Source organism: Schistocerca piceifrons, chromosome X, assembly GCF_021461385.2.
Source record: "Schistocerca piceifrons isolate TAMUIC-IGC-003096 chromosome X, iqSchPice1.1, whole genome shotgun sequence".
In the NCBI taxonomy this organism is placed as follows: Eukaryota; Metazoa; Arthropoda; class Insecta; order Orthoptera; family Acrididae; genus Schistocerca; species Schistocerca piceifrons.
In genome coordinates this window covers 79433685-79455666 of record NC_060149.1, presented here as the reverse complement: position 1 = coordinate 79455666, position 21982 = coordinate 79433685, and the positions used below count along the sequence as shown (strand labels likewise).

General features: G+C 42.1%; 1 protein-coding gene and 1 pseudogene across 1 annotated transcript in view; both read left to right on the top strand.

Moving 5' to 3' along the window:
- The window catches only part of LOC124722184 (carboxylesterase 1C), a 148454-nt gene that overhangs the window by 49083 nt on the left and 77389 nt on the right, over positions 1-21982 (top strand). The window lies entirely within an intron of this gene.
- On the top strand, positions 5513-5630 carry LOC124723269 (annotated as a pseudogene).

Genomic DNA, 21982 nt, shown 5'->3' with positions numbered 1-21982 from the left:
TGCGATCTGTCATTGATGAGTTAGGTATAGGCAGTGCCTGAGATACATTATGTGCGATATATCGTCCGCGCTGCATGTGAAAGACTTTTCCGCTATGTGTGAAATCTTAACTTAATTCATCATTCGCGGGTGACAATTTTTGATAGACTGCGATAACGTTATGTTTAGATGGGTGTTAGAAAGCGAGGTGATACGTTACGTTCTGCACTGTGTGTAGCAATGTGCTGCAGTGAACTGTATAATCTGTTTAATGGTTCTTGTTGTAACCTGTTAATGGATTAGTTTCTCGCGAGCTTGTAGCGCTATACTGAAACTATGTAGATCAGTTTTGTTGCCGCTTTTCAATGTCTACCGAATTAAATAACGATCCATAATTTCCGATTTTCCTGAAGTTAAGTTGCTTCCGGACTTTGAAACTGAGAGCCCACGTATGATCCTCGCTCAGTATGGACGATCACTGTGCTCAGATCAAAAGTACTGCTAGCTTTACTTCGCACATACTCGACCCTAGCTGAGAATATGTTTGTGTGAAAACAGTCTTTACTTGTCTCTTTTATTGTGAGGCCACCATTCACTACTGAATTCACTTTTATGGAATAAAACAAACTTTATTCAATTTCAATCATAAATGCTTCTAGCCTTGAATTACTTAACTTTCTTGCTCTATTTTATTGTATTTGCAGATGTTGCCGTATTTTGCAGTTCTTATTAATTCCCAGCTTTCCGCAGGAGACGATACGATGGTTTTGTGACATCCTTCCCTAGCAAATTGGTGCACATATCCGGAACAGAGGGAGTGCAACGTCATACTGATAAGTGGCTCATATTGCCAAGTTCTTTGAAATTTGATTCGATTTTGTAATCACTGAAATAACGTCAGATATTCTCTCAACCCGTGAAGTTTCACTTCGTTTCCTCCTACCCTTATGGATGCTCTTTTTTTTCACGCAGTGTAGGATAACAGTTATAGACAAAAATGGTTCAAATGGCTCTGAGCACTATGCGACTTAACTTCTGAGATCATCAGTCGCCTAGAGCTTAGAACTAATTAAACCTAACTAACCTAAGGACATCACACACATCCATGCCCGAGGCAGGATTCGAACCTGCGACCGTGGCGGTCGCTCGGCTCCAGACTGTAGCGCCTAGAACTGCACGGCCACTCCGGCCGGCAGTTTAAAGACAGTAGAGTCTAGTAATTGGTGGTTGGAGACACAACATCGTTGTTAGAGGTAGTCTGCGAAAACCAGTTCATACATGATGGCCATTGATGAATGGTCTATGCGACTGGAGTTAATCCCCGCAGCGTCAGTTAAGGCTTAAAGATGGTGCACTGAAGCACCGAAACTGGTAGCCATATAATAAATAACATCGTAAGAACGGCTGCAGGTGTTCCATTTTATTACTAATCGAGTCTGCTCTTCATAAAATCGAACCCCCAGCTGGCCATCGACTCCATGATCCGATACTGTCTCTTTCTATGGAACGCAAGTGCGCACTGTAAACGCCACACTCGCTTGCGAAATCCGGAAAACTGCTGATCACATCTGCGAACGGGAAAGATAGGTACAAATTATTTCCGTTTTCGGTACAACGAGAAGCACTTCGCTGTTCACGCAGGATTATTAACTTCCGAACTGAGAAACAGGTGATGATGATGATGATGATGATGATGATGTCCCATACTCCGAGGAGCGTAGGGGACGATGCGGGAGACCCGCACCGCCGTACTAGGCAAGTGGTTTGCCATTGCCTTCCTCCGAATAGTAACGAAACTGCGACTTCAGTCCAGTGTGGCTTCGTCTCCGACACACAGCTGGGCTACCGACTGACTTTCCGATTTCGTGAGCTCCCTACTGTTTTAACATTGTCAGTTTAGCCAGGAGGATAATGCAAGCGTTTACATAGGCCACTTTCTGTTCGTGTCAGCAGCACTCCTCTGCAAAGTGCTGTTAACCTACCAACACTTCTTGCAAGTTTATCTCCAGCAGATTTGAAAACAACTGCCTTCTCGAGAAAGTCACTTCCCTATTGCCCTGCCATGACACTCCACTTCAACAGTTACAGAAAGACCGATCCTGTCGTCTTCTCGCCTTTTCGTTGATCTGGTATCCCCAGTAGCCCATTGCCACGGCTTAGAATCATTTGTTACATTGTATTTAACGAGCTGTTTCTTTGTTTTCTACATTTCCTGTCCTCAGAGAATGGATGAATCCTCTGACGATCCTAGTGAGATGTTCCTCTCTGGCTCCTATGTTCTACATCTACATCCATACTCCGCAAGCCACCTATTACGACTTCTGCACCACTTTTTAGCAGCAGACACAGTGGCTGCACCAAAGACTGAGACGGCATGGAGTTTTACAATTATTTATTGAACTTTCTTTACAATTTCTCCCTCGTCGTCGCTGCCCAGCCCTGCGGATTCCTCCGCCTGGCTGCCGCTGCGTAGATTCTCCGACAATGCGTCCAACGCGCGCGGCTGATCGCACTCGGGAGCCTCAGGCCACCAGTGCTCCGCTGAAGCCAGGACGCCCTGTGGTTGAGAAGAACTCGTCGCCGCTCAGTGCCCCAGTACGGGCGCCCACGGAGCCGCGTCGCCGTGAGGTCAGCTGCCGACGCCAGCTGCACCGGCGGCTGGGAAGCCGAAGTCGCGATGTCCGCGAGGTCCCGTCATGGACGGACCACGCGCCGTGGGGCCGGGTTGCTGTGAAGCCCGGGCGTCAGTCCCCGGCGGCGCCTGTGACCAAGACCGCGCTGCGGCCGGTCCTGCTGGAAGTTCTCGCTGTGGTTAGTCAGCCATGGTGCCAACCGAACTCGGGCGGACCTCCAGAGCTGAAGTTGACATCTGGCGGCGAACGGATGACTCCTGCGAGCGGGAACAGATTTCTGGAATCGTCATCTACGAAGATTGAACATTCGGACACGGACCACGTCCGTCCTCAGATCCGAACTGCTTCCTAATGGCTTCTGTCTGTTGCTGCCTGTGCTCCACCATTTATATCCAGCAGGAGGACGTTTTTTTACCCTCGGTGATAGCTTTTTGTTATTACTCCCACAGTATATTGCAGCGTAACTTAGTGTGCTGGTCTCACTTCCGCTTACTCAGCACTCTCCAGGCTTCGCTCGGCGCTCGGTCTGTGTGCCTCCTTGCGTCAGACTGCTGCTGTCAGCAAGGCTATCTGTGCCTGCCTACTTTGCAACGCCTCGGTCGCCGGCGTGCCTCTGTTTTGTCATTCTCCACTGCGTGAAATAACGCTTACTACACGTGGCCGCAACACACCTGACAGAGTGTGGCGGACGGTACCTTGAGTACCTCTATCGGTTCTCCCTTCTTTTCCAGTCTCGTATTGTTCGTGGCAAGAAAAATAGTTGGTATGCCTCTGTGTGGGCTCTAATCTCTCTGATTTTATCCTCATGGTCTCTTCGCGAGATATACGTAGGAGGGAAGGTATGTTCTCGAAACTTCGACAAAAGCCCGTACCGACCTACTGAGCGTCTCTCTTGCAGAGTCTTCCACTGGAGTTTACCTATCATCTCCGTAACGCTTTTGCGATAACTAAATGATCCTGTAACGAAGTGCGCTGCTCTCCGTTGGATCTTGTCTATCTCTTCTATCAACCTTATCTGGTACGGATCCCACACCGGTGAGCAGTACTCAAGCAGTGGGCGAACAAGTGTACTGTAATCTACTTCCTTTGTTTTCGGACTGCATTTCCTTAAGATTCTTCCAATGAATCTTAGTCTGGCATCTGCTTTACCGACGATTAATTTTATATGGTCATTCCATTTTAAATCACTCCTAATGCGCACTCCCAGACAATTTATGGAACTAACTGCTTCCAGTTGCTGACCTGCTATATTGTAGCTAAATGATGCAAGATCTTTCTTTGTATGTATTCGCAGCTCATTACACTTGTCTACATTGAGGTTCAACGGCCATTCCCTGCATCATGCGTCAATCCATTGCAGATCCTCCTGCATTTCAGTACAATTTTCCATTGTTACAACCTCTCGATATACTACAGCATCATCCGCAAAAAGCCTCAGTGAACTTCCGATGTTATCCCCAAGGTCATTTATATATCTTGTGAATAGCAACTGTCCTACGACACTCCCCTGCGACACACTTGAAATCACTCTTACTTCGGAAGACTTCTCTCCATTGAGAATGACATTCTGCGTTCTGTTATCTAGGAACTCTTCAATTCAATCACACAATTGGTCTGATAGTCCATTTGCTCTTACTTTGTTCATTAAACGACAGTGAGGAACTGTATCAAACGCCTTGTGGGAGTCAAGAAACACAGCATCTACCTGGGAACCCACCCGTGTCTATGGCCCTCTGAGTCTCGTGGACGAATAGCGCGAGCTGGGTTTTACACGATCGTCATTTTCGAAACCGATGCTGATTCCTACAGAGAAGATTTCTAGTCTCCAGAAAAGTCATTATACTCGAACATAATACGTGTTCCAAAATTCTACAACTCATCGACGTTAGAGATATAGGTCTATAGTTCTGCACATCTGTTCGACGTCCCTTCTTGAAAACGGGGATGACCTGTGCCCTTTTCCAATATTTTGGAACGCTACGCTCTTCTAGAGACCTGCCGGCCGTTGTAGCCGAGCGGTTCTAGACGCTACAGTCTGGAACCATGCGACCTCTACGGTCGCAGGTTCGAATCCTGCCTCGGGCACGGATGTGTGTGATGTCCTTAGGTTAGTTAGGTTTACGTAGTTCTAAGTTCTAGGGGACTGATGACCTCAGCAGTTAAGTCCCATAGTGCTCAGAGCCATTTGAACCATTTTTTTCTTCTAGAGACCTACGGTACACCGCTGCAAGAAGGGGGGGCAAGTTCCCTCGCGTACTCTGTTTAAAATCGAACTGGTATCACATCAGGTCCTGCGGCCTTTCCTCTTTTGAGCGATAGTAATTGTTTTTCTATACCTCTGTCATCTATTTCGATATCTACCATTTTGTCATCTGTGCGACGATCTAGAGAATGTTGGAGCTTGGTCAAAATCTGCATCCAACAAGCTCTTTACCTCATCATAAATAGAGAATGCAGCGGACGATTCTGAGAAAAATACAGATAGCAGTGGTTTCGTATACTATTATGAATAATTCGTTACATTTATGATACGAACCCAAATTACTACGTTTACAGTGAATTATCCAAGTGAAGACAGGTGTGTCACATGAGAGGCAAACGATTAGCAGGATTTAGATTCACATTGAAATGCACTAAAATGCATTGTAGAAGTAATTATTAATCAAAAAATCCTCTAGAAGTAGACGAATCTCTTCTTCTAGAGCACACGCTAATCGCACTTCGTGTCCTTTCACTGAACATCTTGACAATGATCTTCAATAGGCTGTGGCAACAGTCCGTACTTGACGAGCTATTGAACTCTACCAAAGCTCTAAGGTTCGTCTTATCATAAATTCGATCTACATTCCTCTTTAATATGTTGCTTCTCTGTTTAAAAGAAACAAGAATGTTTATTTGAGGCCAACGGCCCTGCCGGAGTGGTAACACCGGTTCCCGTCAGATCGCCGAAGTTAAGCGCTGTCGGGCTTGGCTAGCACTTGGATGGGTGACCGTCTGGTCTGCCGAGCTCTGTTGGCAAGCTGGCTTCACACAGCCCTTGTGAGGTAAATGGAGGAGCTGTTGATTGGGAAGTGCGGCTTCGGTCGCGAAAACTCACCAGCCGGGAGAGCGGAGTGCTGACCACACGCCGTACCGTATCCACATACAGTGACGCCTGTAGTGTGAGGATGACATGGCGGTCGGTCAGTACTGTTAGCGTCTTCCGTGACCTGTTCGGACGGAGTTTCGTTTTAGTTAATGTTTATTTGAGAACCAAATAATACCGTACAAACTATGTAACAGCGCCCAGGAAACCATAATACATAAAAGTGGTCAGCAATAACTAACTGTTTAAAAGCGGAAATTGTAACGACAACTTCGATTAAATGATAGGGTAAAGGAGAACAAGTCGACTTGCATTACTTTACCCAAACGTCAGTTTTGGTCTTGTGGGTATAAGTTGCATAAGTGCATCTGCGTTAATTCACATTTACCTCAATTTAAACTAAGCTATCTACGTCCACATCTACATGTCTTCTCCACATTTCATACTTAAGTGCCTGGCAGAAGGTGCATCGAATCAGCCTGGCTATGAATCCAAGATATAGTATTAGGAGTGACCTGGATAAAATAGGAGCAGAAACTGGGCACACGAATGTGGGGTTTGTGGAGGTCTTTCAGCGCCATTATCAGCCCTGGGTAAACACTGCTGTGAGGCGTGTTAACACTGAGCTGAATGGGATGCTCCAGACACCGGCAAAGTTTCACACGAGTGTTGTTCCAGTTGATGCTATTGGTAGGTGAGGTTGCACTACACATGGCCTGCACCTTAATAGGAAGGGGAAAGATAAGTTAGCTTCTCTATTAGCAGATACTGTAAGGGGGGCCACAGTCACACAAGGGGTGATCCCTGTGGTTACTGGGACCAGGCAGACAGGTTTTTTAGGTTAAAGCCAAATTCCAGACAGACCAAGGAAAATAGAAGAAAAGAAACTTCATGCACAGCAAATAGGGATAAAGCTAAGGATGAGCTGATAATGTGTTTAGATAATCTCAAAAATAAGAATGAGATTGATATACTTTGTCTGTCTGAGCACCATGTAACTTTGGGGATGGAAAATGTCAGTATAAATGGGTATAATTTAGCATCTTACACTTGTGGATCTAGTATGGATAAAGGAGGAGTTGCCATTTTCATAAAACAAGGGTATAAATACAGAACTGTTGAAGTAAGCAAATTTTGTGTTGATCAGCACTTTGAGGTTCGTGCATGTGAACTTCAGCTAGATAATGTTGTGTTGATATTAGCAACAGTGTACAAATCTCCACTAGGCGATTGGGAGCTATTCAGAAAAAAGTTTGACTCCCTATTATGCTGTCTGTCAGACAAAAAGAAGAAGTTATTAATCTGTGGTGATTTCAATGTTAACTTTCTAAGCAATTCTGACAGGAAAAGTGAACTAGAAGTGTTGTTAACAACATATAACTTAGAATCAGTGATCAACTTCCCTACACGTATAGCTCAGGACAGTAATACTCTAATAGATAATGTATTTGTACAGCAAGAGGATGCAGAACAAACACATGCTTTCCCTGTGGTAAATGGATTATCTGACCATGATGCACAACTGATTAACTTACAAAACCTAACAGGGTGTACACTTCAGAAACCATTCAGTAAAAGTGTGAGGGTGCTCAACCCGGTATCTATAGATCACTTCAGAGAAAGTTTAGGAAATGTAAACTTGGAAGATGTATATAATGAGCCAAATGCTAATGATAAATGCAGCATATTTCTTGATAAATTTATATCCCTTTTTGAACATTGCTTTCCAAAGAAAATATCTAAATGTAACACCACAAACTTTTCAAAGAAACCTTGGAGTACTACAGGTATTAAAGTGTCTTCATAAAGAAAAAGAAAACGGTATGAGACAGCAAGAACTAGTAAAGATTCAGAAGTAGTTTTACACTATAAAAATTATTGTAACATGCTGTGGAAAGTTGTAAGGAAATCAAGAAATATGTATGTTAGAGAAGAAATTAACAACTCCAGCAATAAAATAAAATCAATATGGAATGTAGTTAGAAGGGAGAAAGGAAAAGTAACGGGGTAGGTAGCATTACTGTTAAAGAGAATGAGACCATCTTAACCAACAGTACACAGGTAGCCAATGTATTTAACAATCACTTATTAATTGTAGGAGAAAAAATTGGTGAGAATAGTTCAAAAGAAAAAGCCAGGCAGTACATGGAAGAGTCAGTTTTGAAAAATTTTAGTCAGATTAAGTTTCATCTAACAACCTATTGTGAAATAAAGAAAGTTATTAAGTCTTTGAAAAATAAATGTTCTGTTGGAGTAGATGACATCTCTAACAAGTTATTAAAACAATGTGGAGCAATTACAGCTGATGTTTTGAGTCACATATGTAATGCATCACTGACTCAGGGTATTTTTCCATGCAGGTTAAAATATGCCATTGTCAGGCCTCTCTACAACAAGGGGGAAACCGCAGATGTCAATAATTACCGGCCAGTATCCTTGCTTACAGCATTTTCAAAAATATTTGAGAAAGTAATGTACTCAAGAGTGGTTAGCCATCTGAACAGTAATGGGATACTTAGTAAATCACAGTTTGGATTTCAGAAATGCTGTTCCACTGAGACAGCAATATACAATTTCACTGTACACATAATAGAGTCTTTAAATAGCAAAATGTCACCAATAGGAATAATTCTGTGACTTATCCAAAGCATTTGATTGTGTGAACCATGAAATTATGTTAGAGAAATTAAACTTCTATGGTATAAATGGAACAGCATATGAGTGGTTTAAGTCATATCTACAGAACAGGAAGCAAAAAGTCTCTTTATATGCTTCAAGTGATTCAAAGGAGTTTGCCACTTCATCTAACTGGGGTGAAATGACGTTAGGTGTTTCACAAGGATCGATCATGGGTCCCCTCCTGTTCTTGATATATGTGAATGACCTCCCTTCTTATGTGAAACAAGATGCTGAACTGACACTGTTTGCTGATGACACAAGCATAATTATTAATGCAGTAAAAGAAAGTCCGATTGAAAATGGTACAAATAAGGTCTTTGGAAAAGTTATTAATTGGTTTTCTGCGAATGGGCTTACTCTGAACTTAGAAAAAACACAGTAAATCCAATTTTCTGCTGCAAAAAGTATAATTCCTTCAATAAACATAACACATCGAAAAACGTCAGTAGCCAAGTTAGAGCATACTAAGTTTTTGGGTGTACATATAGATGAGAATCTTAATTGGAAATTCATATTTTGGATCTCCTAAAGCCACAAGGTTTAGCAACTTTTGCAATCAGAACAATTGCCAATTTTGAGGATGTAGAACTTAGTAAGCTAACATACTTTGGATACTTCCACTCTCTGATGTCATACGGAATAATATTCTGGGGCGATTCAACACATAGGCAAAAGGTATTCACTGCTCAAAAGAAAGTAGTTAGAATAATGTGTGGGGTTCATAGTCGCACATCTTGTAGGCATCTGCTTAAAAGGTTTGGAATTCTTACAACTGTTTCACAGTACATTTACTCAGTAATGAAATTTTTTCTCAACAACATGGACCAGTCTAAAATCAACAGCGACATTCATGATTACAATACCAGAAAAAAGAAAGACCTACACTATCCTTTACTTAACCTATCTTTGGTACAGAAAGGGGTAAAATATGCTGCTATAAAACTTTTTGATAAATTACCAGATGAAATAATTTCAAAAACAAATTGAAATCATACCTCTTTGACAACTCCGTCTATACCATGGATGAATTCTTGAATATGAGTAAATAAATCTGGAGATATAATATATGCATTTTGTGCCATTTAAGGGAATGGGATAGATAATAAACATGTAAACAAAAAAAACTTATTTCCTGTGTGCGTTTCTTCTGCATTTGACACGTACCACATCATAACGGTTTTTCCGTGCTATTGATCAATGGAACACGTAACTAACTAACTAACTAACTTTCACACTATATCTCTACATCTCCGTTCTCGAATAGGCACGGGAAAAACGAACATTTAAATTTTTGCGTAAGAGATCTAATTTCTTTTAATTTATTATGATTATAATTTCTCCCTTTGGAGGTTGTCGTTAACAACATATTCTCGGATTTAGGGGATAAAGTTGGTGATTGAAATTTCGTGATAACATCTCTCCTCAACGAAAAACGCCTTTATTTTAATAATTGCCACTCTAACTCACGTATCATAGCTGTGACACTCTATCCCCTATTTCGAGATAATGCTAATCGAGCTGAACTTCTTTGGACTTCTTCGATGTCCTCCATCAATCTTATCTGGTACGGGCCCAGAACCGCGCGGCAGTATTCCGAAAGAGGACGGACAAGCGTAGTGTAGGCAGTCTCTTCAGAAGACATGTTGCATCTTCTAAGTGTTCTGCCAATAAAATAGTCTCCCGCAACATTTTCTTTGTGAGCGCACCATTTTAAGTTGTTGGTAATGGTAATAACTAGATATTTAGTTGAATTGAAAGCTTACATATTTGTGTGATTTATCGTGTAACCGAAATTTAATGGACTCCTTTCACTTAATTAATTAGTTACTTCCATTTTCCATAGATAATTTCAACGATTCTTTTATCGAAATGATGTGTAACGAATCTGTTTACAGGTATACGTGATACATGATTAATGTTGCTACTCACGTCTATGACTTCACTTTTTTCATTATTTAGAGTCCATTGCCATTTTTCGCACCGTAGAGATACCTTATCTAAATCATTGTACAATAACTTTTGGTCTTATAATGATTTTATTAGACGACAAATGACAGAAGCGCCTGCAAACAGTCTAAGACGGCTGCTCAGATTGTCTCCTAATTCCTTTACATAGATTAGCAACAGCGGAGGTCCTGTAACAGACCCTTGGGAAACACCAGACATCACTTCTGTTTTACTCGATAACTTTCCGTCGATTACTAGGACCTGTGAATTTTCTGACAGGAAATCGTGCTTCCAGTTACACAACTGAGACGTTACTCCATAGTCACGCATTTCCATTAGAAATCGCTTGTGAGAAACAGAGTCGAAAGACTGCTGGAAATCTATAAATACGGAATCAATCTGACTACCCCGGTCGATAGCACTCTTTCCTACGTGCGAATTAAGATCAACTTACGTTTCACGAGAACTATATTTTCTGAACCCGTACTGTGTGTAAATAAATCGTTTTCTTCGAGGTAATTCGTAATGTTCGAACACAGTACATATTCCAAAGTCCTGCTGCAAAGCGACGTAAATGAGACGGGTCTGTAATTCGGCGGATTACTCCTATTTCCTTTCTTCAGTATTGGGATAACATCTGCAGCTCTTCTGAGTTTAGGTACTACGGATCTTTCGTCGATCGAAAGGTTATATATGATGGCCAAGTATGGGGCAATTATAACAGCATACCCTCAAAGGAAGCTAATTAGTGTACAATCTGGACTGGAAGACTTGACTTTATTAAGTAATTTAAGTTGCTTCGCTACACCAAGATTTCTACTTCTAAGTTACTGTTCTTCAGTCGAATTCTGGAATATTTACTTCGTCTCCTTTGGTGAAGGAATTTCGGAAAACCGTATTTAGTAAATTTGCTTTAGTGGCACTGTCATCGGCAACATTACCATTGCTATCTCGCAGTGAAGGTATTAATTGTGTCTTACTGCTGGTGTACTTTACATACGACCAGAATCTCTTTGGATTTTCTCCCAGATTTCGAGACAGAGTTTCCTAATGGAAATTATTAAAAACGTCTCATATTGAACTCATCACTAAGTTTCGAGCTTCAGTAAAAGATCGCCAATCTTGGAGATTTTGGGTAATTTTAAACTATGCGTGCTATTTTCGTTGCTTCTGCAACGATATTCGCCCTGTTTTGTGTACCATAGTGATCAGTTCCATCTCTTATTAATTTATTTGGCATAAATCAGTCAACAGTTGTCGATAGTATTTCTCCGAATTTAAGTCACATCTGGTCTAGCCGCGTTGGGTAGCCGCATGGTCTGAGGCGCCTTGCCACGGTTCGCGCGGCTCTCCCCGTCGGATGTTCGAGTCCTCCCTCGGACATGGGTTTGTGTGTTGTCCTTAGCGACGTTAGTTAAAGTTAGATTAAGTAGTGTGTAAGTCTAGGGACCTCAGCAGTTTGGTCCCATAGAAACTTACCACCACCACATCTGGTCTACAGTTACATATAAGAGGCAGTCCAATGAAATCTTAACACCCACACAACGGAATCATGGAATCACTCCAATCAAAAGTAATCACTACATGCATTAAGACATTTACCCCACTGGGAAACAAGATGATCAATTCCTCTTTCGTAGAACGCGGTCGGCCGCTGACGGATCAACAACCACATCCTCTCTTGCACTTCCTCGTCCAACTGAAATCGACGTTCATGTATTTCAGTCCGCCAAAGATGAAAAGATCTGGGTTGTACGGAGTATGTTGCAGTGTATACTAACAAACACGCTGAAGCACAGCCTTTTGGCGAGCGTTATCGTACAACAGAATGTTTTCGCCTGACAACATTCCTGGGCGTTTTGACTTTATGACGCGTCGTAGTTTCTGCAAAGTTTCCACAGCACTGTGCATTGATTGTGGTTCCAGACTCGAGGAATCTGTCGAGCAGAGGGCCCCTGCAGTCAAAGAAGGTTATCATGACATTACCGGAAGTAGTAGAGATAAGGGGATTCCAAGTGCAATTCTGATTTCAAATTTACGTGAAAATTAATTAAATTGATCAATTAATCACCCCCTCCCGCTCTCCACCACCAACCTCACCCCCACCCTCAGATGACGTCATATGTTTTCCCCAGCTGGCATGTGGGTCCCCACCCCCTCTCCCTTCCCACCCCTCCCCCTACCCCACACCCCCCAACCCTATCAGTGGTAATTACGAATTTTGGAGGGAAATTCGAATTTTGGCAGGGATTTCGAATTTTGGCGGGAATTTCATCGTCCCAAAGCTGCGCTTACGTCCCACCCCACCCTCCGCACTGGAATTGGCGGGAAATTAAAAATGGTGGTGCTCTTTCCAGGATTTGAACCCCGGAACTTCTTGACAGAAAGCACAAGTGCACCCTCCCCCCCCCCCCCCCCCCACACACACACACACACAAAACATGGAATCTGTCTAGCTGCAGGAGAGGAAGGTTACGTTAGTGTACTTTATGTATTTTGATTGAGTGCTCAATACTAAACTCTTCAGTGTATGACACTATTTGAAAAACTGAAGTTTCACTAACCATTTCTTCGCCATATACTCGTATATTCACTATGCCGCCCAAATCAACATATATTGAATACACTTCTTTATTGTGCCACTCAAGCTAGTGTCTAACTGCCACATTATTAGAAATAAGTGTACACTCTTTAAGATATTGTTTGTCATTGGTCCTCTGTTTCCGATAATTGAAAACCTGTTTTCGATTGCGCACTTCACAGTTTACAGAACATACCTAGCTATGGAGAACACTGGAGCTTAGCTAAAGAAACACTGAGCGCACAAAAGTGTATACCCTGGGAAAGTAAACATAGAGTGAGGACAAATTGTCTAGCCAATTCACTTCATCACCTGTATAACTTCTTACTATCACTGTTTTTCAACTAAGAAACAATAAAATCTAAAGTAAAACAACTAAATATTTTCTGAAGTACATTTCAGAGACTATCATTTACACGATTCCTTTTCTTCAGTATTGCAATCAGTTCTGTAATGCTGTCCACCTCTTTTCACGACGCTTTAAGTCTCATCTGCAATCTTCTCACTTCCTTTGTAACGGTCGCGATTCCGTGAGACACTTCAGTATCACATTTGGAATTACTGACATGATGTTCACACAAAGTATTTATTGTTCTGACCTCGTTAATTTCCTGAAACCATTGTATTGTGTATTGTGTATGTAAATCGGGGACCTAGAAACGATGGAGATGCTTCGTCCCCCCTGTAGCCCTCAGTGGTTCCCAGCCCCACAACGGGCCACAGCAGTCCACCCACCCCACCGCCGCCCTACACCGAACCCAGGGTTATTGTGTCGTTCAGCCCCAGTGGACCCCCACAGGAACGTCTCATACCAGGCGAGTGTAATCCCAAATCTCTGCGTGGTAGAGTAATGATGGTGTACGCAAACGTGGAGACAGTGTTTGTGCAGCAATCGCGGACGTAGTGTAACTGAGGCGGAATAAGTGGGCCGGCTGGGGTGGCCAAGCGGTTCTAGGCGCTACAGTCTGGAACCGCGCGACAGCTACGGTCGCAGGTTCGAATCCTGCCTCGGGCATGGTTGTGTGTGGTGTCCTTAGGTTAGTTAGGTTTAAGTAGTTCTAAGTTCTAGAGGACTGACGAACTCAGAAGTTAAGTCTCATAGTGCTCAGAGCCATTTGAACCATTTCGGAATACGTGGAACCAGCCCGCATTCGCCGAGGCAGCTGGAAAACCGCCTTAAAAGCCATCCACAAGCTGTCTGGCATACCGGACCTCAAATCTAATCCGCCGGGCGGATTCGTTTCGGGGACCAGCACGCCTTCCCGCTCGGGAAGCAGCGTGTTAGACCGCGCGGCTAGCCGGGCGGGCCCTGAAACCATACTGAATCGATCCATCAGCAATAGTCACGAACTAATACAACTACATACAGATACGTGAACTGCAGTGTTTATCCTTGTTACTAGTTAAATAGGCGATTTTACCTCAAAAGCGTATTTTGAAAAGTTTGCCTTCTCTGACTGACTTTTACTGACAATCGAACAGGAAAAAAGAAGACACTTGTTACAGTGACGTCTTTCAGCAGTTGTACATCAGCTCCAGGTTGCAACATGTAGCCGCCTTTCGTAAAGTGCTCATTGCATATCACGCTGTATTTCAATGGAGCCCAGCATTCCCTTCATACGACATGCATCCACTTCCTCAGAGGTTCTGGGCGCAAGTGAGGAAATCTGAAAAATCAGAAAATATTTTAAATATCTTCGTAGCAGTATTTGTGTTTTTCGAACAACATTTGCTTCACAGTATACAGAGTGTCACAGGAGGATTGGTCAATATTCGAGGATATGACAGGAACAATTATTCGAAACTAAATATTCTGGTAAAGATGGGCTTTAAAATGCATGTCTTAAGAGCTATGAGCAATTACTCTGTAGAAGAGAAGTGTTTCACACTATTGAAGGTCACCAAGTGCTCATAGCTCGTAACGTATGCACCATAGAGCCTCAGAATTACCCTAAAACCTCAATCGGAAGAATTACAAACAACTAGGAATTTCAGACAAAAGTTCAAAGACGAACGGCAGGATGTCAGTGTGCAACGGGCACAACATTTCAGCAAGCGACCACTTGGCCATCATCGGGCCCAGGCGCGAGTGTGCTCCACTATCTCCTCACTCTCTTCTCCCACCGCCAAGTCGCTCCGTCCGAGATTCGCACCCAGGGACGATTGGGGCGGCGCCTCTGCTGTTGCTTTGTCTGTCTCCGAAGTCAGTGAGGATATCACCTTCCTATTCGTACTCAGACTCAATGCGGGTTCCGAGGCTTTACTAAGGATGTAGCCACTATAACGATTGATCAGCGGTCCCTTACTTGAATCTCGATAAAGTCTTTAATGATGCAATCCCATAAGTTAGACATCTGTGCCAGCACCTTAGTACGGTCGTAATTTTCGATGTAATTTCGACGGGCAATGGTCCACGACTACTGACTTGTTATGCTCCTGCAGCCTGATGTGCCATTGGCGTTCTCAATAACGATATTCGACAGTAGGCACCGTTTGGCTTACCTAAGTCATTGCACATTGGCAAGAGATCTTATAGACCGCAGATGTCCGTAGTCCAAGGCCGCCCTTAACACTGCAGTTTAGCAACTGGATAGAAGACAGTCCTCACTTAACGTTACCTAAGAATTCGTTCAATTTTTCCGGATAACGCGCCATAAAATGGAACAAATGCTGTAGCCAAATTCGAATTTGTCACTCTGTGTAGCCGTTTCTCCGGAAGACCCCCTCCCTCGCTCTCAGATGTTCATATACCAAAGTTTTGAGTTTATCATTTCAATACGACAGGTAGTGGTAGCTGTCTGCATGTAAGCATAGGCCATTGTATTCTTACGGTATACGTTGTCGCCCAACGTGTCGTCCGTTTTTCCTTTAACCAGGCCATCAAGAAAGCGGAGCATACTGTCCACTTCGATTTCCATGTAAAACTGATTTTCTGGCTAAAAAATGGAGATGCATGAGAAAATCGTTCAGTTTGTCCCTTCCATATGGCCGTATGTCGAACGTTTCGTCAACATACCGGAAGAAAAGACAGGTATGTTTCCATTGGTCTAATTTCAGAGCTTTTTCCTTGAAATGTTTCATACACATGTTGGTCACAAATGGTGAAAGTTGACTACCCGTGGTTACTTCTTCAATCTGCTCGTAGCAACCACAGTCGAAAAGAAAGTATGTCGATGTCAAAGCTTTCGCCCGTCTCCATGTCAAACTTTTGGCAATAAGTTACAGAGCTTCTTGTAAAAGCACTGTGGTAAAAAGAGAGAGAACGTCTATGCGCACTAAACCTAAAGCTGTTACGGCCCCAAACAAAATCCACGGAGCTGTGAATATAATGTGGACATTTTCCAGCGTAAAGGCTAACCATATCCTTCAGGTATTGTGAGTATGGCAAGATCTGGATGTTGCTAACTACAAGGCGTAAAGGCACCCCATCTGTGTGAACCTTCGAAAGTCCATATAGGCTTGGTGGAATAGGTGCACCCTGCAGCAGGTGTCTCTGTGCGCGAACCTCCGACCCTAGTGGAGGGAGGAGGTGTAGGGTGGGAGGTCAGCATACATGAAGATGACAACGTTGTCGCTTGTCGAAATATTGTGCCCGTTGGACACTGAAATCCAGCCATTCGTTCACCTGTGAACTATTTTGTCATGAATTACGCCGGTAGAAGATGAAGAATTACAATTACGAATTCTTCTCACTTTGGCATTTCCACCAAGGACCGTCATGGTTTTATAGACAAAGCAGTGAGCTTAATACTAAACTGGAGATACTACTCAAGGCGTCTTTGCCTAGAAAAGCGTGATGGTCTTTGGTGAAATCGCCATAATGGAAAGTTGCATTTCGAGTTGTTTGTAATTTTTCCGCCTGCAAATTTAGAGTAGTTCTATCCTACTTTTTAACAAAAATGATTAAAAGTTGTGTTGTACACTAATACAGTAATTGAAGGACGACAGGAAGTGACATTCACTACAAGAAGTAAGCTATGCATTGTGAAGCAAATTGTGTACGAAAAATGCAGATTCTGATACAAAGATATTAAAAATCATTACAGATATAATCACATGCACCCAGAACTTCAGAAGAAATGGGTGCATGTAGTGCAAAGGGAGTACTGTAGTCTGTCGAAATATAGCGTTATTTGCAGTGATAATTTTACGAAGGACAGCTGTACGTTTCGACCACAAGCTGATTAACAACTGCTGAAAGATGACATTGTATAGAGTGTACTCAGTTTTCATATTCATTTATAAGTGAAAATCATGCATGTAGCGCAAAGGGAGTACTGTAGTCTGTCGAAATATAGCGTTATTTGCAGTGATCATTTTACGAAGGACAGCTGTACGTTTCGACCACAAGCTGATTAACAACTGCTGAAAGATGACGTTGTATAGAGTGTACTCAGTTTTCATATTCATTTATAAGTGAAAATCAAACAGAGAAGGCAACTTGTTGAGAATACATCAAACGTTTCTGAGATGAAACCATCTATTTAACTAGCAAGAAGGATACACATTGCTGGTCTTCTGCATCTACAGAAATACTCTGCAAGCCACCGTTTTGTGCGTGATGGGTGGGTGGGTGGGGGGGGGGGGGGTATTTTTGTACCACTACTAGTCATTTCCCTTCCTGTCTAAATCGCAAATAGAGCGAGGGAAAACCACACTGTCTGCGTGCCTCTGTACGAGCGCTGTTTCTCTCACATTATCTCTATGGTCCTTACGTGAAATGTATGTTATCGGCAGTAGAATCGTTCTGCACTCAGCTTCAAATGCCGGCTCTCTAAATATGCTCAACAATGTTTCGCGAAAAGAACGTCGACTTCTTTCCAGGAATTCCCATTTGAGTTCACAAACCATCTCCAAAATACTAGTGTGTTGATCGAACTCACCGGTAACAAATCTAGCAGCGCGCCTCTGAGTTGCCTATATATCTTCCTTTAATCCGACTTAGTGGGGGTTCCCAAACAGTGGAGCAGTACTCAAGAATGGGTCGCAATAGTGTTCTACATGCGGTCTCCTTCACTTGTAGATGAGTTAAGCTTTACTCAAATGCTCCCAGTAAACTGAAACCGACCATTCACCATCCCTATTACCATCCTTACATCCTTTTTCCATTTCACATCGCTTTGCAGGATTAATACTAGATATCGAACAGTCGAAACAAGGCCCCGGGAGTAGACAACATTCCATTAGAGCTACTGACGCCCTTGGGAGAGCCACTCATGACAAAATGCTACCATCTGGTGAGTAAGATGTATGAGACAGGCGAAATACCCTCAGACTTCAAGAAGAATATAATAATTCCAATCCGAAAGAAAGCAGGTGTTGACAGATGTGAAAATGACCGAAATATCAGTTTAATAAGTCACAACAGCAAAATACTAACGCGAATTCTTTACAGACGAATGGAAAAACTGGTAGAAGCCGACCTCGGGGAAGATCAGTTTGGATTCCGTAGAAATGGTGTAACACATGAGGCAATACTGACCTTACGACTTATCTTAGAAGAAAGATTAAGGAAAGGCAAACCTACGTTTCTAGCATTTGTTGACTTAAAGAAAGCTTTTGACAATGTTGACTGGAATACTCTCTTTCAAATTCTAAAGGTGGCAGGGGTAAAATATATGGAGCGAAAGGCTATTTACAATTTGTCAATTTGTACAGAACTCAGATGGCAGTTATAAGAGTCGATGGGCATGAAAGAGAAGCAGTGGTTGGGAAGGGAGTGAGACAGGGTTGTAGCCTCTCCCCGATGTTATTCAATGTGTATATTGAGCAAGCAGTAAAGAAAACAAAAGAAAAATTCGGAGTAGGTATTAAAATCCATGGAGAAGAATTAAAAACTTTGAGGTTCGCCGATAACATTGTAATTCTGTCAGAGACAGCAAAGGACCTGGAAGAGCAGTCGAACGGAATGGACAATGTCTTGAAAGGAAGATATAAGATGAACATCAACAAAAGCAAAACGAGGATAATAGAATGTAGTCGAATTAAGTCGGGTGATGCTGACGGAATTAGATTAGGAAATGAGACACTTGAAGTAGCAAAGGAGTTTTGCTATTTGGGGAGCAAAATAACTGATGATGGTCGAAGTAGAGAGGATATAAGATGTAGACTGGCAATGGCAAGGAAAGCGTTTCTGAAGAAGAGAAATTTGTTAACATCGAGTATAGATTTAAGTGTCAGGAAGTCGTTTCTGAAGGCATTTGTATGGAGTGTAGCCACGTATGGAAGTGAAACATGGACGATAAATAGTTTAGACAAGAAGAGAATAGAAGCTTTCGAAATGTGGTGCTACAGAAGAATGCTGAAGATTAGATGGGTAGATCACATAACTAACGAGGAGGTATTGAATAGAATTGGGGAGAAGAGGAGTTTGTGGCACAACGTGACAAGAAGAAGGAACTGGTTGATAGGACATGTTCTGAGGCATCAAGGTCTACCGTATCTTTCTTCGCCGTCGGCGTTGTCGTTGTTACCGTGAGACACCGTTACACCAAGAGGAAAGGCGCGTCGATCTTAGAGCATGAGATATGATGACCTTAAGCCATTGACAACACACAACGGTCACGGTAGCACCTGATTCCAGAATAGCTGCAGTAGTTAAGATCTACGAACTATCCCCTGTTGACCAGGTCCCCAAAACTTAATTCGTAACGAGATCCCTTCAAAGCAAATTGTCATAACGATCGTCTATAAAGGCTTCGTACAACGAGAAGAAATGTTACAGTTTATGGAATAATAACAGATACGACCAAACTGTCTTGTCTCTTCTGCTTTATTTAACATAACTTCGTTCACAGTTTCATTTCGCATTCACCACTCATTCACCGAAACCCTTTGATGAACAGTTTTGGTTGCTTAACACCAACAGTCAATGATAATGATACAGCTTTTCTCCATTTTATAAATTGAAGCCCGCTCTCCGTAATATAATTTAAAAAAACCGGTCTCAACACCGCGTCCCTCGTGAGATGCGAATAGACTTATCCCGGAATTGACCGCCCTGTAGGTGTACTCAATTTAATGACCACACTTCGCTGTCCGCTATTTCGCGTAACTGAATGTCCATTTGTTAGTCTGATTATACACTGTAGCTATTTAAAATTCGCCCCTATATTTTTCACAACGCACCATTAGCACTTCTTGTTTTTTTTCTAAGAGTAAACGGAAAAAAGGACGCCGTATCATCGGCTTAGTCGACATAAAGCAAAACACCTTAATATGCCCAATTTCACCTCTTCTTATAGGATCGGTTACCTTACTCATTAATTTACTACATATTATTTCCAGTAACACTAAACAGGTATCGCCGTTATATTTTAATTGTATTCAAAAGCATGTTACTACTATTATGACCAACCAAATCGTCACAAATCGCGCGGCGTGCGTTTTTAATGATAACTTTACGCTATTCAATTTCCGTTACAGCTATCTTGACTCGTAATGTTACACGGCCCCCCAGACTGTGATGTCTTGAAGAGGGTTCCAGACAGAACAGGCTTTTTTTTTTTTTTTTTTTTGTACAGTGACAGGAGAGGGTATTTGTTTCGGCGAATACACTCACTCTCAGATTCACTCAACAAGTCAGTACATACATTCTACAATATTTAAGTTGAGTTAATGGGCCTAGACAAAATGCCCTTAACTAAATTCCACATTTGTTTATAGGTTGTCTTAGAAACACTTCGCACTAATCACTTCATATTCACACCACATTTTTTTTCTTGGATGAAGCCCTCAGTTCTTCAACCGACTGTGCAAGGCAGGGATCACAGCCGGGTTCGACGATTGGCATCCTAGGCCAAAACCCTTATTAGGCCACTTGTTTAACCAGAGAGGATTTGGTCCTTTTCTTTTCCTCTTAATTCCACTTTTAAATCATCCATCCTCGCTGTTCGGTGAGAGGATAAATCGTATTTCAGCGTCGACATTGTTTCTGATACCAAGAAGGTATCTCATGGAAATCGTCGGTACATTCTTTAATTTTCTTTGTAAGTTAGTATAAGTACGTATTTATCCACTGGTGCTTTTATTTAGTCCACTGAGTGTAGTCTTGGTATCATTCAGTGTTCCTTGAATCTATATTTTTCTCATTATTGATCATACTTCTTCACGTCTATGTGAGGGAACAATCCTTTAATTACACCAGTATCACAATCTGCCAGGAGGTAGCTCCCTTCATGAGGTATTTTCATTATTTTGTATGGACCTGTATATAAATATTGCCATTTCTTATTCAGTCTTTTCCTGGTTGATGCTTTTGGGTGATTTCTCAATAAAATTTCTTCCCCTACATCATATGTGACTATTTTCTTCACATTTTTATCAAAACGGGTTTTTCTCAATTGTGCTTGATGCTTCAGGTTTTCGTAGACCTTCTTCACCATATCTTCTTCCTTGGTAATCTTTTGTTCTATCGCAGGTAATTTCTTCATCCATTCTGGCACAATACTTTCACCAAATACTATTTGGTTAGGTGAATAACCTGTCGATAAGTGTGGTAAGTCATTATACACTTTCTCAAATTCATAAATCCAATCGATCCATTTATAATGTTGTTTGGGTATGTACGTCCGTAAAAATCGGTTCAACTCTCGGAAGATTCTCTCAACCGGATTTCCACAAGGGTAAAATCTTGAGATGTAAATGTGCTGGATTTCTTGTTCTTTCATAGTGTCTCTCCATACTTTGCTTGTATAATAAGCAGCGTTGTCTGTCAAGACCATTATAGGTTTGCCAAGCTCAGTTATATAGCTGTTGATAACTTTGCGTAACATGGGTCGAACGTGGAGATTTTTCAAAGGATATAATTTCACATATTTTGAAAAGAGATCATAGAAAGCCAATACATATTTGAACCATCCACGTGTCATGGGACATGGCCCACAGACAACACATGACACCAACATTAAAGGTTGTTGTGGGATGATAGGATGTAATTCTATCTTCCGACAATAGTTTGTGGGTTTCGCCTTCTGACATATTTTGCACTTCTTAAGAATATTTGTAGCTATACGTCCCAAATTTGGATGATAGCTGTATTGTGCTATTTTGGCTGTACATTTAGCGGCACCAAAATGA